The following is a 7,408-nucleotide window of genomic DNA, read 5'->3' as shown; positions in this document are numbered from 1 at the left end:
GTTTGTAAATGGGGAGGGGAGGAGGGGGTGAAGGGAGGGCAGGGACAAGGGGAAAAATGAGAATCAAGACCTATTATGTAAAGGTACAGAATCCCAATGATGAATCTACCTGTATTTGTATACGTGGATTGTACCAATAACCTCAATAAAAAAGATTAAAAAAAAAAGAAGAAAGAGAGCAGAAATAATCAATATGTGGAGGAAGATCATGAGTTTGCTCTTTGGCTGATTGCAGACACATAGTTTGCAGGAGTACAGAACAAAACAAAACAAAAAACAAAATCCTGGGAGTGAGCCCTGAGGGTCACAGGAAGAGGAGGGAAAGGCTGCAACAGTCACCAGAGCAGATGTCATGCCTAGAGTGAGGTCACGGAAGCTACATGAACAGGTGACTTGAGGGGACAGCAGTCAGTAATATTAAGAGGTACTGAGATCAAAGGGAGGGCCAAGAACTGTGCAGGAGAGCAGGTGACCACAGGGCCTCATGATCTTGGTGAAAACTCTTCCTGTCATGGACAGGAAGGCACTGAGGAAGATGAGATGGGTTCAGGTCTGGTAGTCTTGCAGGTATTTGAGAAAGGTTCTGTTGGATGACTGATTTTCTCAGTGAAGTAAACAGGAATGCAATTTGCTAGGAAAGAAGAGGGGATGCTGGAGCTTGGAGAGTTGAGGCAAGTGGAAATTCTGAAATAGTAGTAGAGAAGCCCCACAAAAATATATTAGGATTTTCCTTTGGGTGCTCAAGGTCCATGTGAAGTAACAGTTGACTAATAACTTACAGTTAATTATCTGCCAACTCAAATGAATTTCCTTAAGAGTATCTGTCTTAGTCATGTTCTTGCTGGGACAAAATATCCAGTACCCACAACTTAAAGAACAGAGGTTTATCTTCACTCACAGTTTTCAGAGGATTCAGTTCCTAGTTAGCTGGCTCTAAGGCATAAATGGCATGGAAGAAGAGTCTAGCAGAGGAAAGCTGCTCATGTCACAGTGGTGCAAAAACTGAGAGAGAAGGAGCCAGGGAGGGAGATGCACCCTTCCAGGTCAGGTCCCACCGAGCCGCCTCTTCTGAAGAGACTGCACCTTCCAACAGCACGTTCAATTATGGATTAATCCCTTGATGAGTACAGAGCCCTAAAATCCATTTACCTTCCCCAAACCTCCCACCTCTATACATTTGAGCCTTTTGGGGGATGCGATAGATCTAAACTATAACAATGCCTGACTGCAGAGGTGCATAAAGAAGATAGGAAGGCTTCCTAGTGGTGGGGCTCTTCCAGAGGATATAAATAAAATGGACAGTACTGGGGAAACTCAATATATATGAGTTATAACCATCAATGTAATGGTCTCAATTTACCAACCAAAAGAAACAGACTGGCAGAATGGATAAAGAAGCAAGATCCAACAGTATGCTTCACACAAGAAACATTTAATTTAAAAAGAAATCATAAACTCAAAGTCTATGGATGGAAAATAAAGCTTCATGTGACAGGAACACAGAAAAAAAAAAACAGAGGTAGCTATTCTATTTGCAGACAAAGTGGATTTAAAGTCAACACTAATCCAGAGAGACAAAGAAGGTTACTACATTCTTATACATGGAACAATCCAAGAGGAAGAGATAACATTCATAAATATATGTGCACCAAATATCAGCAATCCAACTATAGAAAACAAATAAACATACATCAAAAATAAAAAACAATACTAATACATTTGTCATGGGGGATCTCAATACCCCACTGTCACAAATAGATGGATCAACTAGACAAAAAAAAAAAATCAACCAAGAACTATCAGGATTGAATCAAACATTTGAACAAATGGACTTAGTAGATGCCTACAGTGTTTCACCATACAACACCAGAATACACATAATCTAAGTTGCACATGAGATGTTCTACAAAGCAGACCACATACTAGCTCACAGAACATGCTTAAGTGCAGAAAAACTGCAATTATCCCATGCTTACCACCAGACCATATCATATTATCATAGTGCAATGAAATTGGAAATCAATGGTAAAAGAAACCACAAAACCTTCATAAACACATGGAAAATAAATAACACCCTCCTGAACAACCAATGGATCACAGAGGAAATAAAAAAAGAAATTAGAGAGTTTTTACTATTAAATAATAATGCCAATACAAGATACCAGAACTTATAGGAAGCAATGAAAGCAGACTCTGAGGGAAATTTACAGTGGTAAATTCCCATATAGAAACAGAGTGAGCCCAAGTAAGAAACCTAGTGTTGAACCTCAAGCCTCTAGAAAAAGAAGAGCAAATTAAGCCCACAGCTCATAAGAGGAAGGAAATCATAAAGATCAGGACAGAGATTAATATAAATGGAGAATAATAAAACAATATAAAGCATCAATGAGTCAGAGTTAGATCTGTAAATAAAACTGACAAACCCTTAACAACCTTATCAAAAAAGGAAAGAAAAGACTCAAATCTATGCAAGTAGGAATGAAAACTGTGAAGCCACAACAGATCCTGTAGAAATCGAGATCATCAGTATCTACTTTGAGAACCTGTACTCTAATAAGACGGAAAATACTGATTCTTGGATACATACGAATTACCAATCAAGCCAAATCAAGAAGATATAAAAATTCTAAATAAATCAGTATCAGTCAATGAAATTGAAGATGCAATTAAAAACCTACTAACAAAGAAAAGCCCAGGTCCTGATGGATTCACTGATGAATTCTCCAAGAAATTTAGAGAAGACCTAATGTCACTACTTCACAAATGCTTTAATGAAACTGCAAGGGAAGTAATACTTCATTTCTGGAAGCAAGCATTACCCTAATACCAAAACCAGACAAGAATTCAACCAAAAAAGAGAACTACAGGTTAATTTTCTGAATAAGCACAGATGCAAAAATCCTCAATAAGAAACTGTAATACAGAATGCAGCAAATCATCCTGAAGATTATACACCATGACCAAGTAGGATTCACCCAGGGATGCAGAGATGGGTCATCATATGCAAATCAATAAATGTAATATACCATAAAAGGAGAGCCAAGGACCAAAACCATATGTTCATCTCAATAGCTGCAGAAAAATCATTTGACAAAGTCCAATACCCATTCATGGCAACAGAAAATTGGAATAGACTGTCTTTATGTCAATCTGATAAAAGCCATCTACAACAAACCACCAGCCATCATCATACCAAATGGACCAAACTGAAAGCTTTCACTCTAAAGTCAGGAACAATTCAAGGAAGTCCACTGTTGCAGCTCTTATTCAATATAGTTCTGGAAATATTAGCCAGAGCAATTAGACAAGAGAAAAAATAGAAGGAACAAGAATAGGAAAGGAAGAAGTTAAATTATCACTATTTGTGGATGACAGATACTCTATAGTGAAAATCCTCAAAACTCCACAAAAGACTTCTAGATATATAACCAAATTCAGTAGCAAAGTCAACACTCAAAAATCAATAGCATCCCTGTACACAAATAACAAACTCTCAGAAAGAAATTAGGAAAATAACACCTTTCACAATAGCATCCCAAAAATGAAATACCTAGGTATTAATCTAATGAAGGAAGTAAAAGACCTTTACATTGAAAACTACACTATTCTGAAAAAGGAGATGGAGGAGGATATCATAAAACGAAAAGATAACCTTTGTTCTTGGGTAAAATGAAGCAATATAGTGAAAATGACCATATTTTAAAAGTCTTATACAGATTTAGTGCAATCCTGATCAAAATACCAATATCATACCTCACAGAATTAGAAAAAACAATCCTAAAATTCATCTGGAACTTGAAGAGACCTGGAATAGCAAAAGCAATTCTGGCAACAAAGGCAAGGCAGGGGACATAACAATCTGTGACTTGAAGTTATACGACAAAGCCTCTGTGATACAAAGTAGCACAGTACTGCCAAAAACACAGGCCCAAGGATAAATGGAGCAGCTTCTAAGATGCAGTAACTACTCTAAACACACTCAACCACCTTATCTTTGACAAAGGGGTCAAACACTTTCACTGGAAGAAAGCCTCTTATACAAATGATGCTGGAAAAACTGACATGCCAAAGATTAAAACTAGATTCACAGTTTTCACCCTGCAGTAAACTAAAATCAAAATGGATCACAGATCTAAATATTAAAACAGAAACACTAAATCTGTTGGAAGATAGAGCAGGAAGAAGTCTTGAGGACATAGGTGTTGGCAAAGACATCATGAACAAAACTTCAGTCACACAGGAAATATCACAAAGAATCAATAACAGGAATCCCATCTTATTTTTTGTCTTTTTGGTATCAAGCATCAAACTGGGGACCTTGCACTTGTGAGGCAGGCAGCAGAACCACTGAGCTAAATCCCTGGCCTGGAATCTCATCTTATTAAAAATCTTTTGTACAACAAAAGAAACCACCAAAAGAGTGAAGAAACAATCCATAGTGTGCCAAAAAATTTTTGCTAGCTGCTCCTCAAAGGACTAATATCTACAATACACAAAGAACTCAAAGAAATGAGACCCCAAAAATGTAAAAACCCAACTCCAGAAATGGGCATCTGAAATGAACAGACATTTTCAGATGAAGAAATAGAAATGGCAATTAAATACATGAAAAAATGTTCAACATCATTCATCATTCAAGAGATGAGAATTAAAACAACACTGAAATCTCACTCCATATCACTCCAGAATGAATGGCTGCTATCAAGAAATCAACCAATAACAAATGCTGGTGGGGCTGTGGAGAAAAAGGAACCCTTCTCCACTGTTGGTGGGAGTGCAGACTGATACAATCTGTGTGGAAATTCTTCAAAAAACTAAAACTAGAGTTTCCACTTGACCCAGCTATTTCCTTTCTTGGGGTCTTCCCAAAAGAATTAAAAGCATCATACCACAGTGATATATGCACACCCATGTTTATGGTGGTACAGTTTTTAATAGCTAAATCTTGGAAACAGCCAAATGCCCATCAACCAATGAATGGAGAAAGAAGATGTGGGTTTAGCTAACTGGATGCACCTTGAGACCATACTCTTAAGTGAAATAAATTGGACACAAATGCTTAAAATATTGTATTGTTTTTCTGGTGTGAGAAACCAAAAGTGTAAATAAGGACCAAAATGTACAATAGATATTGGGACATGGGAAAAGCATGTTCAAATGAGAAGGGAAACATGGGGGTGGGGTGTGGAAGAGATAAGAAAAAAAAGAGGATAGAAAGAAGAAATAGAAACAAAGCTTTTATAATAAGGAAGGGAAGAATGGTTGATGGGAGGGGTGGGAAATGGGAAATAAAGAAGAAGCAAGATATGTCATATACAACTACAAATTCCCTATGATGAATGTTATCATTATGTATATCTAAAATGTACCTATGACATAAAAAAATAATAAAATGGGTGGGAACTGCAAAATTTATCACCAAAATAGCTGAATTATGTAATCTAGGACTTTGTGGTGAAAGCTGGAGAATAAAATTTAAGTACATTAACAAATGAACTGGAAGATTATTTGGATTTATGGTAATGTCTTTATCAGGAAAGTTCATTGTTTTTATCAAAGTTAGCCAAGTAATTATGATTTAACAAATACCTCTTCATTCTCCCTTTTATTTTTCTTTTTGAACTATGATATCTCTCTAATATACTGGTGTTAAATTCTGGCTCTTTGACCAAAGTTGTAGCTTAAAGTGTGAATGCAGTAGCAGACATCTCTCCAACAATATGGTAGATCACCGTGCAGACCAAGACTTCCAAGTGGGAGGCTCTGTTTCCTAAGAGTAGATTCCCTGTGCACACCAGAAATATTTGTCCCAATGTTGGTTTTAACAAAACTACTGGTCCTTTTCTCTCACAAACAATGGTGTCTCTACTATGTTGTACGTCAAAATGTGGCAAAGTAGGTGGACTATCAACTGGATTGGCTTGACGTCTGACCAGGGGATTAATAAAGCAACTTATAGATTGGGTGGGTGGATCATGGAGGAGTGATTTTGGGTCTACATATGACCTCTTGTGCCTTCCTCTCTGCACTGTTTCCCTGTTCTGCTTCACTTCTGCCAGGAACTAAACGTCTTTGCTCTATCACATCCTTCCATCATGATAATCCTGCCTTGGAGCCAGCTAACCACAGACTGAATTCCCTTAAAATATGAGTCAAATTAAACCTCTTCTCCTTTAAGTTATGAGTGTTGGATATTGCGTCCTGACAACGGGAAAGCTCACTAATAGAGGTAGCATGCTTTGGACGTTTCCTTCAGAGTGTCATTGGTAGGTAGAGGAAGTGGAAACAATCTTAAAAACAGATTTTAGCAACTAACAAAACTATCTTAAGAGGTAAGTCTGAATGATACAACTTGGAGGAACCAACTAAAAGACATTATGGTCATCAAGAACTAGGGCAAAAAATTCTGAGTGAGACAGTCCTTTTAAAACATAGAGAATGGTGCTAAATTTTGTTATCTGTTCTGAAATTCCCTGCTGACTTCAAAATACCAGTTCTAGATTTTTTGAACAAACCTCTTTCACTTTTAAAGTTACAAAAAGAAATTTGGGTTTATCATAGAAACATACAATATGATAATGGAAGCCAAATGAAAGGGGAGAAATGCTCCCACATTCAGATCAGTTTGTGTGTACACATTTGACCTAAGACAACTATTTTGATGACTCCAGGAAATACCTATTTTTCACTGAACAGCTCAACATATACTTTCTCATTTGTAATAGCAAACACCTACAAGAATTTTTGTATCATGAGTAAGTTCATTCTTTTATACATAAAGAGCTCATAGGGGGAACAAATTCATCTGGTGAAAGAAAACCCTCTGGGGAGAAGTAACAATGGTCCCCAGTAAATATGTTACCAGAATTCTAAGACATTAGGTGACTGTTTCAGGAAGTGCCCCCTTCCTTTGAAATGTCTGGAGAGTGCCTTTGAAATTCAATAGTGATTCACAGCAGGAGATGCAAACTTGTTCTGTAAAGAGCCAGGCAGTAAATAGTCTAGACTTTGTAGGCCACATGGCTTCTGTCACCAGCGCACATCTCAGCTGTGGTAGTGTAAAAGCTGCCATAGAAAATACATACATGTTCAGAAATGACCAGGTTTCAGTAAAACTTTACTTATGGGCAATGAAATTTGAGTTTGTTGTCATTTTCATAAGTCCTGAAACATTATGTTTAAAAATTCTTTTCAAGCTTTTAAAAGTTACCCCTTTCTAGCTTAGGGCATTATAAAAATAGGCAGTAATTTGTCAATAATCAATTTGGAGAGTGCACTTTTGATCAGGAAATTCAGAGAGACCAAAAGAGAAAGGACACAAATACAATGCCCATGAATTCCCTTCTGCTGGTGGAAAGACACACACACACACACACACACACACACACACACACACACACACACACAC

The 7,408-nt window shown here is 37.2% G+C and overlaps 1 protein-coding gene across 1 annotated transcript in view; it reads right to left on the bottom strand.

Moving 5' to 3' along the window:
• Positions 1-7,408, bottom strand: part of Hecw1 (HECT, C2 and WW domain containing E3 ubiquitin protein ligase 1) — a 390,788-nt gene that overhangs the window by 52,715 nt on the left and 330,665 nt on the right.

Source organism: Fukomys damarensis, unplaced genomic scaffold (assembly GCF_012274545.1).
Source record: "Fukomys damarensis isolate Sample0158 unplaced genomic scaffold, DMR_v1.0_HiC HiC_scaffold_17, whole genome shotgun sequence".
Lineage (NCBI taxonomy): Eukaryota > Metazoa > Chordata > Mammalia > Rodentia > Bathyergidae > Fukomys > Fukomys damarensis.
Note: the sequence above shows the minus strand (reverse complement) of the source record. Positions and strands in the feature narration are given on the sequence as shown.